This window comes from Mchenga conophoros, linkage group LG1 (assembly GCF_057382185.1).
Source record: "Mchenga conophoros isolate Kocher_MC1m ecotype Shallow Benthic linkage group LG1, M_conophoros_male_GT1.1, whole genome shotgun sequence".
NCBI classification, from domain to species: domain Eukaryota; kingdom Metazoa; phylum Chordata; class Actinopteri; order Cichliformes; family Cichlidae; genus Mchenga; species Mchenga conophoros.
The window spans coordinates 22,462,173-22,472,850 of record NC_140526.1 but is presented as its reverse complement, the minus strand read 5'-3'; positions in this window follow the sequence as shown (position 1 = coordinate 22,472,850).

Here is a 10,678-nt window from a genome sequence, read left to right as displayed (position 1 = left end):
TCTGCTTCTTTGACTTGGTTGGATTTCAAATTAAATCCATGAGAATGAAAGGTGTCCATAGTTGCATGTCTGATGCAATGTTCATGCTCTGAAAACCTGGCTCACACTCTGCTGTAAACCGACTGTCCTCAGGGAAGAGATAAAGTGACTTTACAACAGTTTATGTTGCATCTTTTGCTGTCAAACAAATATCTAATTGCTTTGAACTCACTCCTCTTTTGCCAGAAGGACGATTTATGGCAGTGAACCAGAGTTCATGATCACTTAAACTAATCGTCAACCTGCTAGAACAGTATACTTCTGTCTGGGCTTTTTCTTAGCAGAGAACCTGACGATAACTGATGAGCTTGTGGCTTCTTGTGCACTGCATGTGAATCAAGAAAGTATCGATTAATTAATGAATCCTTTCAGAGATAAAAACTTGTATCCTAAGTGTCAGAATATTACCTAATGTGATGGCTGTAAATGAAGATGAAATGTAGCATAATTTATTATTCCTTTTGAATTTTCTTGGTGTGTTTAGAGGGTGCTTCATGCTTTGGCCACAAACATAATCTGGTCTCCTTTTATTCAGCGGACAAAAAACAGAAAAAGTATCCACAGTTTTACTAACTGATCTTACAAGAACCTTGGACACTCTTTGTTTTTTGCAGCCCAGGAAGGTCAGAGCGAGAGCGTGTGGGATTGTGGTCCTCACTACTAAAAAATTATTTACGTGTCAGTTTTCTGGCACCGTGAGTGGAAGCGTCCCCCTAACAGTAGGCCCACCTGCAGTGAATAATGGAGCATTAAAGCACACAACACACACACACACATACACAATGAATGCATTCATGGATCATATTTTACTTCCAAAAACTCGGCTTGCGTCTGTCTTTATAAAGTCCAGTATTTAGTCAAATTCCTTTAGAGAGAAGTGACGACTGATGACAGAAGTTTAACTAAGTAACTATAATGAGGTTCACATGGTTAGAGCCCCTTGATGAAAATTCATTTGACCAAATCCAATATAGTTTTAATTGCATGTTATTACAAGTACATTAACCAGCACCAGAAAGACGTGCAGTTTTGTATGAAGACTGACTTTTTCTATTCCATGATTTATAGCATTTTTTCCTCTTACTTTAGCTTTAATTTCACACTTAACTTGGGGGGGAAATGGGGATTTATGACTGTAAAATTCATGTCTTGTGTTAATTTTGTGCACTTAGTGGATGCATTGCTCAAAACATATCTCAAATCAAGTAGCAGATGGAACTGAAAGGTTAAAGTTTAATTAGGACTGATACAAAGCCCAATATTCCACTCAGGAAGTGAAAATGTCAGCAGACAGTCGGCAGCTTCTTCATAAACATTTATTATAGCCGGATACTTTGAAACCACGAGTCTACTGACTCACAGCCGTGACTAATTTTTAAGGAAGCCCTGTGTAATTATGTTATATTTAATGAATTTTCTGCTTTCCCAGTGAAACATGAAGACATTGTCCTAATGGCACAATGAAAAAGGCTGTTGTCATAGTCAGTGACCTTGAAATGGCACTTTCAGCGAGTGCAGTTTTTTCAGACGCCTCATTCCACTAACCGGACTTACCAGATATCTGTGGATGTTGGGGTTAAAAATAAACTCCAGGACAAGGAAGAGACATGAGCCCACATCCTCACTGCACTAACAGCTTTAAACTTTAGCCTCTCCAGTTTGACTTTAGCCTGTGGCAAAGCAACTTGATTAAGGCCTTTGATGGGCATTAATACACCGTGGAGAGACGGCTTTGTCCGGGAATGGAAATGAACATAAAATGGAAAGCGGAACAGGAAGGAGAGAGGCCCACAAGAAGATCTTATTTAATTCACATAAAAGACAAATTCCGTGTTCCCAACAATCTGAGGATCATAACTCTCTCTCTCTCTCTGTGTATGTGTGTGTGTGTGCGTGTGTGTGCACAGCAGAAATATGCTGAGGATTTCTGAAGTCATAGCAGCTTGGCCTGCACCATTTTGAGCATGTTGCCTGTGACAATTTAAAAACGTGCTCGAAATAACATTTTCGGTGGCGGTGGACAAATCAGAAGCCCATACCTGGCACGATGACGAGAGCCAGAGGCTAAATAACTGCAATTAGTCTTTGTGTAAAAATTACTTAAGCTCTACTCAACTGTTCATCTGTAATCAATCTGCCTGAGTAAGAGATTATTTGTGTCACATACATCACAATACTTCTGTAGTATATTTCTGTATATATTTTAATTATATACACTGACACTTCTTTCATTTTGTTATGCTTTGATCTGTATTCTTTGTTCTTGTTTGTTTGTTCCTCTATGCTTTAAATTAATTGTATTTTATCAAAACCATATGAAAAGTGCTTTGGAGGACGAAGTTCTGGAAGAGCCAGTAGAGCCAGTGGCATGGATTGCAGGAATTAAAAAGGACCTATTCTATTTAATGGCAGGCTTCAGAGAACAAACAGAACAGCGACATCTATACGCTTCAAGTACTTTTCTTGTGGTAACGCCAAACTAAAGCATGACACCTGATACTTCCTTTGGTCACTTCATCAGTGGTGTATATAGATAGTTTAGTGGGATTAAATAGTTCTTTATTTTTACCTTCATGTAAATACGAAGGCCTTGTTCAATACAACCTCACAAGTGTAGATTGTATTTTTAGAGGTCTGCAGAATAAGTCAGAACCGCTGTGAGCATATTAGCAGACTTTTCCAGCATACAGTGCTCAAACAATATCAAAAATATATTTAGAATTAGGTTATTGAACATTCAAGTTTTGGTTGCATGTAAAAATAAATAGATATTAGTTTTCACTCTTATGCAGATCACACACAGCAGTGCATTTCTTTAAATCCCAATAAATACGCTGAGTGTATCTCACATATGAAATGCTGCAGCTGACCCACTGAATGTGCTCAGGCAAGGCTCTGCTGGTCACCCCATAATCTGATCTGAGGACCAAGGGTGACCGGGCTTTTTCTGTCAGGGCCCTGCTCTCTGGAACAACCGCCCCAAGGAGATCAGATTGGCGAGCTCCTTATGTTCTATGCTCTAAGACACATTTTTTTCCCTTTGAGTTATTTTATGTTGGCTTCAATGATTTTTTTTTATTATTTCTTCTCAGTGATGCAACATCTTACAAAGTGTGTTTAAAACACTTTATATTTGAGCTTAATTTACCTGTTTTTACATTGTTAATTTACTTTCTCGCTCACTTTCATCTCCCCTTTATCAACCACAGCTTTTGTCAGATGTTTTATTGCTGGTTGATTTTCTATCTTGTGAATCACTTTTTAACTCTGTTTTTGAAAATGACGTCCTTTCTATAAGTAATGGTAAAGGTGGTCATGACTCTGTTTGATTTTAAAATCACACACTTTAAAATCAAACAGATTTTTCTTTGCCAGCATATCATATTTCTGTGCAAGTCACAGAACATTTTGTCAGTGCTACTGGTTTTGTTCGTGTGACGGTCTGGTTGATTATGTGAACCGGCATCTCTTCCTTCTCTGTATCCTCTGTGCAGTCGAAGGTGGCGAGAACAAACCGGCAGGTTCGCGCATCTCTGGACAGTTTCAGTGTCCTTCTGGGTCTGCTGATCTGCTTGCTTGAAACGCGCTGCTTCAAATTGATTTCACATGAGCGAGGCACTGATCTGCATCAGCAGATGTTCCAATGAAATTAAATGAAGAAAGAATGAAAAGAAAAAGCAGTGGCATTAATCTTGAATTGAATTTTAAAAAGCCCAGAAGGCGGTAAAGATAGAAAGAGCATCTGTCTTACTAAGAGGTCAGGTTAGTGTATAATCTTAGGGTATACTGCACTGACCTCCAGTGCACACAGTGCCGGTGAAACATCTGCTGGACTTCTTGTGGTGGAGGGTTAAACATCTGGCACCTTATGTCAGGTTTAAAGATAACAGGTAAAGTCACTGTGGGCTGTGTCTGTTGTTTTTCTCATAAGTATAAAATTTTATTTCCAAATGTGCTTTCATGGTTCACTAAATATTCATGTAATGTGAATGTGAGCATAAATCACTGATTTATGTTATGTACCTCTTATAGGCAGTCTCTTCTCCTCAGTCTTCAATGTTTTAGCATGTTTGTACACCGTGTACAAGAACTAGAATATGGATTCAATCCAGAGAGATCATTTTCCATCTGCCTTCTTTAAAAACACCTTGACTTTTGGGCGCTGCAGCTCTTGTAGGAAACCTAAAGATTGTGTCTGGTCCATCCGAACCCACAACATGCTCAAAATCCACAGATGAAAGCGTGTTAGGATCTGGAAATATGTGTCCCATATGTGACTACCTCCAGAATCTGGTGTTGATCTTGGGATTCCTCCTTTACTGATATGATCGGTTGAGAGAATAATCCTGCTTCATTATATTCAGGGCACACCCAGCTAGCACGCAAAGCTTGCAACAGAGACGTGTGCGCTTGTGTATTTCTGGAGAGAGCGGTTTAATTAAAATGAGGACATTCTTGCAATGAAATAGCCTCTGTGAGGGATTATTGATCCACCTGTGTAATTCTGAGACACTGGCACAAATGGTTTACGGTCCACTGCACTGTCCAAAGCTGTTGCTGTTTTCATTTGTGCCTGTATGTGAGTAGTTGGTAGTAGGAACATTATATTACTGACCTTCATACATTTATGAAAACAAACAAACAAAGAAAATAACACTATCTGCAGAGAAGTGATGGATCAGGTTCAGACTTGACTTTTTTATGCTGTTTCATATTCACATGGACTGAGATGGGACTGACATGAGGAAATGAGCATGATATAATGTGCATCTTATTTAAATTTGCTTATTTTCTTTAAAGAAGGGATAACTTGAGGTTTGAATAAAAATGTATAAAGAACTAAAATCAAAATATTACATTGACACTGTATTGAGGAGATTCTTACAGTTTTCCCTTAGTCTTCTTCAAGTACACTGATATTTGGATAGGAGGAGAAGAGTTTAACCCAATAAACTGAGCAGCCTTTACAGTAACAATAACAGGTACAGTATACAGGTATAATGCTGAGGTACACAGACTGTACATCCCTTGTTTTGTGGCCTTGTGTTTCAAAGCCTTGGGGTCGTCATTAAACCTTTGCCATCTTATTTTTCTGAAGCTGAAAGTGGCTTTTAAAATACCAGCTAGCACTAGGGTTGCCAACTTTTTAACTATCAAATAAGGGACACCGGCGTGCCAGAAGCACAGTGCACAGCAAGCTTTTGCATTTTTAGTATAATAAAAATGCAAAAACTTGCATTTTTAGTATAATAAAAATGCAAAAACTGGTATTCAGTTTAATCAGTACCTCATCTAAAACAATAGTGAACCAATTTTGCTCATTATACGGGATGTTCCAGCTAAAACGGGACAGTGGGCAACCCTGGCTAGCGCTGATATTTATATAGCTAATGCTAGTTAGCATGGTTAGCAATGAGCACCCAGATCCACATGAGTCAGTATGAGCGCTTCAAAGAAACATACCTGCTGTTTTGTGCTAACAGATAAACAGGTCGCTGCTGAAGGGTCTTTTTGGCTTCAAATGCAGGAGAACCCAGGCATGCACACTACCTGGACAGTCAAAACCACGTTTCATGGTTCTTTCAGGGAAATCACGGCTATACTGTGTTCTAGCCTAAAGGTTAGTATGATTAGCTGCAGAACAAGCCATACTCCCCACCCCCAGGAAATTACGTTAAAAATGTCAAAACATCACAGATATAGTCAAGTGATCCCATCTCACGACTCGAATAAAATGTAAACAGGGGAGCTGTCATATTGGATGAAATTAGACTAAAATAATTTTCATCACTATGCTGTGAATGTGTTTAATTTTATTTGCTGTACAGTTTTGCATTTTACAATAATCTATGGTGATGGCTTCGCTTCTTGAACATAGACTGCATCAAAAAGATGGACTAGATGGAAACAACTCAGGCCTCTTCCAGAGGTTTGTGAACCCCTGACTTGTAGTTGAGTATTTTGGTCAATGTGTTTTAAAACCAGACCAGGACCAAAGATGGATCTGAGTAAGAAACAGAGGAGACACTGCATCATCATTTGGTTACAACATACAATAAGGTAGGCCCAACCTAAAGCATACTTATACTTGTTCAAGTATTATTAAGACTAGACTTTACAAAATGAACATCATGTTCATCCAGCTGTGTGGGTGTTTGCCCCTGTCTGAGCTTGGTCCTTCTCAAGGTTTCTTCCTGTTAAAATGGAGCTTTTCCTTCCCACTGTTGCCTGGTACTTGCTCATAAGGGATCATGTTGTAGGTGGTTTTTTTCCTAATACGGCAGATGGCAATGCTGGTCTTTAGTACCATCCTGCTGATCGCCGCAGATGGACAACTGGTGGCGAGGTGTAGGTGTGTAACCAGGAGAAACAGCCAGAACAGAAAAACTCACATGGATCATGACATGTATGGTCTTTACCTCACATTATAAAGGGCTTTGAGGTGACTGTTGTTGTGATTTGGCACTACATATATATAAAACTGAACTGAGTGTTGTATTCAGTGAGTGAGAAACTAGTGACTGAGACCATAAACTCACCAACAAAGTGTTTACTGAGGTAAATGGACTACTTCTTATATAGCTCACCTTTGCTCAATTTGAGCATTCAAAGTGCTTTTGACCTGCTCGCCTTTCTGAGCTGAGCTACAGCCACCCCAGATTGCTATAGAGATAGTGAGCTGAATTTACTCTGATTGATTTTTTATTTGTTTCTAAACCGGAAGCATTGCCCCCTGCTGGACAATAGAAGGAATGTAGCTTTTCTGTGCTTTGGCTTTGGCTTTACACTTCAGACCTGAGATAGAGTGAAAGTGTTTCTGAATCATTGTACAGTTATTAGGAATCCATGAGACAGAAAAAAAGCTGTGGCCCTAATTAAATTCATGGCTATTTAGGAGTCACCCACAGGTATTTAAATGGCTGAGGCTTGACATATTTGGTAACCTCTCTTGCCAAGTGGGTGCCCCTACCTATAATTTAATTCCCCTGAGCTGCTGTAATGGCTTGGCTTTATAATCTGTGGAAACCACGGCCACAAATATGTCCATATAGAGGTCCTCAGAGGATAAAGATGCTTGGAGATGATGACTGCTGAGCTGACTCAGTATTATTGTGGCGAGGATGACCTATGATGAAGTTAAATTTACATGAATGATTTTTATGTCACTTGAGGAATAACGTGAAGACATTATGACACTGAGTGTTATCATTATTAGCTCTGGTAAAGTTTGTCATTGACTGATGGTATATACGATGCTGTAACCACTTCCTACTTCCTCGACTGAAATGAGCAACAGTGCTCACAGAAAAACTGAAGTGATGCTTCTTTTTTGTTTTAGCTATACAGCAAGTTGGAAACAGGCAGTGGATACATGTGATAATAATGTGTAACAGTATGAAGAGACTTCAGGAACTGGCACCTCACCCAATCCAACCACTTCTGAGAGATAATGCTGTGCAAATAGGTTGCAGGCTGCAATTTAGAGGGAACACTATTCTGAATAAATTACACAAATGTCCAGTAATTTGTTGTCTCCCTCCCCATCCTCCTGTCTTGGTAAATGTCTACATGCTGTGTGGGTCAGCACTGTCAGTGTATTAGTTCCACTGGGTCCTTTTTCAGTGTGCAACTGCAACAATGCATTGTCTTTTTGTATTTTTCCAAATTTAAACTCAATATAAAAATAAAAATTTATAGACAAACAAGAAAAGTTGGATGTTCCCTGAGCTGTCAGCTGTGTTAAACCCAGATTTATTTGCAGTATATTATCTTGAAAGTCTTAAAAACCATAAAGTTACAGTTTCTGCCAAAAAAGCGTTAAATGTCAGTTCGTTCTTTAAGTTATTTGGAAAAGATTGAGTTTTTACTGACAGTCAGTGAAACCAAATGTCTTTAATTTGGACTTAGCACACAGACAGATGGGTCATTAACTGGAGCTCTTCTGCCCCAAACTAACCTCAGTCTTATTACTAAGATTTCAGGACTCCACCATAAAACTGAAAAATGAAAGCTGATATAAAACCATAATGTATCTGGCGCGGTCCTTTGAGGTTTTCCAACTGATTTGCTTCAATAGCACGAAGCTTATTTGATCAGCAACCCTTATTGGTTTATGAAAGCCTGGTCATATGAAACAAGCACTACAGATTTTCTTGTTTGTGCGACATTTTATTGTTGTGCCACAAACACTGATCTCTAATTTAAATTTGTAGTTATTTATATATTTATCAGCACAGGGGAATTTAAAAGTCCTGGCAACAGCTGGAGGGCTACAAACCTACCTATCACCAAAATAGACAGTTTCACAGTTTTCATGTAACATATGGCATTCTTATAAGTAATGCAGTCATATATTAGTAGGGGTGATCTCCCCTTTGAATAGCAACAAACAAAAGCTGTTCAAATAGACTATTTAGAGTACAGTCCATCTGACACAATTTATTATTACGAGCACAGCTAAACTTCATGGAGTATTTTCTTATGCTGCTGATTGGTTTTAGCAAATACAGTTTTGAGATTTATTTTAAATATATCCTCAGCCACGCCATCGATGCGTTACATCCATCATCAACTGCTTATACAGCTCATTTCTATCGGGCACTGCAGCACATCCCAGCTGACATATGCAAGGTCCAATGACAACACTAACACAGAGAGTCGACAGGCGTTCACGCTCACATTCACACCTACAGCCAGTTTAGAGTCACCAATTAACCTGTAACATTAAAAACAAGTATTGTGTAGACAGCAGTGTCTGTCATCACCGCACTGAAATAAGATTCTTTGAGTCCTGTGGGATGCAGAGTGGGGCCTTGATGGGTCTGGCAGGGTCATAATTTTGTGGAATCCCATCCATCCATTAACATCACTTTATATGAGGCACAAGATCCTATGTAAGACTGCTGGTCCATAAAAGCAAAGCAAATGTATTTTGCTAAACAATCTAGTCGTCCAATGTTTATCTGCACACCGACTGATTGTGGGTCCAGTTAAGTTAAAAGTAAAGTTAAAAGCTTTACACCCTCGTTTTAGTGAATGCAGGGGAGATTTTTTTGTTGTTGTTTTGCTCTCTGCTCAGATGCCCTTTAGTTTATTTGTATTTTTTTTTTAAGTTAATAAAATTGTGCTGACCTTCACTCTATTAAACCAACATTAACCATATGCTCCTGTTGCCCTGTCTGCATCGGTTCTCTCCATGTACTCCAGCTTCCTCCCACAGTCCAAAGACACACAGATAGTGGGGTTTGGTTAACTATTGATTCTAAATTATTCATTGTTGTAAATGTGAGCGTGAATAGTTGTCTGTCTCTCTGTGTTAGCCCTGTGATACACTGGCAACCTGTCCAGGCTGTACCCTGCCTCTCACTCTATGGTAGCTGGGATAGGCACCAGCACCCCTGCGACCCTGAATTGGACAAGCAGAAGAGAATGGATGGATGGATTGAAGATTCATTGTCTTTTGCTATAAAAGTGCAACATGAGCATATGGTTAATGTGGGGTTAATGTGGGACTGTGTTATTTATTTCACACAGGGCTTACTGACACAAATGCTTCTGAATCTGGATAGATTTATTTGGAGAAAAATGAAATTATTTTTTTTAATTTTGGTGTAAAGATTTTTCAAAAGAGGAACATCAGATTTGGATGCATTTAAACTCAGCAGTGTCATGTACACCACTGACTTTACGTGCATGCTCAGCTTTTTCATTTAGGCACACAGTCTGATCTGCAAACAGAAAAGAGAAAGAGAAACAGGTCCCTTAAAATAGGAGTCTAGCAAAGGAAAACAGCAAGGACTCTCCCTCCATCAGTGTAAAGCCACATTCTCTGAAACAATGTCAGGGATAAAAGTTTTCTGTGATCTCTGAGCTCAACCTTTTGCCCTGACAGTGTTTTTGTTAGAGCAGGCAGGATCCTGTCCATCCTTAGTGTTTAATCTCAGAGACTCCGTGAGAGCTGGACAGGGTGTGTGTTGTGGGAGGGCTGGAGCAGAAACTCTATTTATTTTGGTGGGCAGATAGAAGTCTCGCAGCAAGGTGCTTGCTGTCATCACCGTGACCTGCGAACTCAGGCCGCCGGACATCATCATGACTCCAGAGACTAGTGCCACAGCAGCATGTGGGCGGCTCAGTGAACAGGTCAAAGGCCAGGGCTGCTGCTCAGATGTTCAGAAATAGTCTCACTGGATATTCTTTGATTTCATCAACATATTGCATCATTATTTATTTATTCTTTTAACAAAAAACAAAACCTCAGAAGCAGTATGATGAAAAACTGATTCAGTAGCTTGTAGAACCATCCTTAGCAGTAAGTGTTTACTGTTTGTTTTTATCAGTCTATCATTTTTGGAGGAATTTTCACCTGCTCTTTTTTACGCTTTTACTCCAGTTCATTGAGGTTTGCAGGCATTGATTTATGTGCCGCTTTCTTAAGGTCCTGCCATAGAATTTGATTCAGGCTGAGGTCTGGACTTTGACTGGGCCATTGCAACACCTCAGTTCTTTTCTTTTGAACCATTCTGTTGTAAATATGCTGCTGTTCGTGGGATTATTGTGCTGATGCATGACTGAACGTGGGCCAAACTTTAGCTGTCACACCTCACATTTGATTCTAAAATACTTTGGTACACAGAGGACT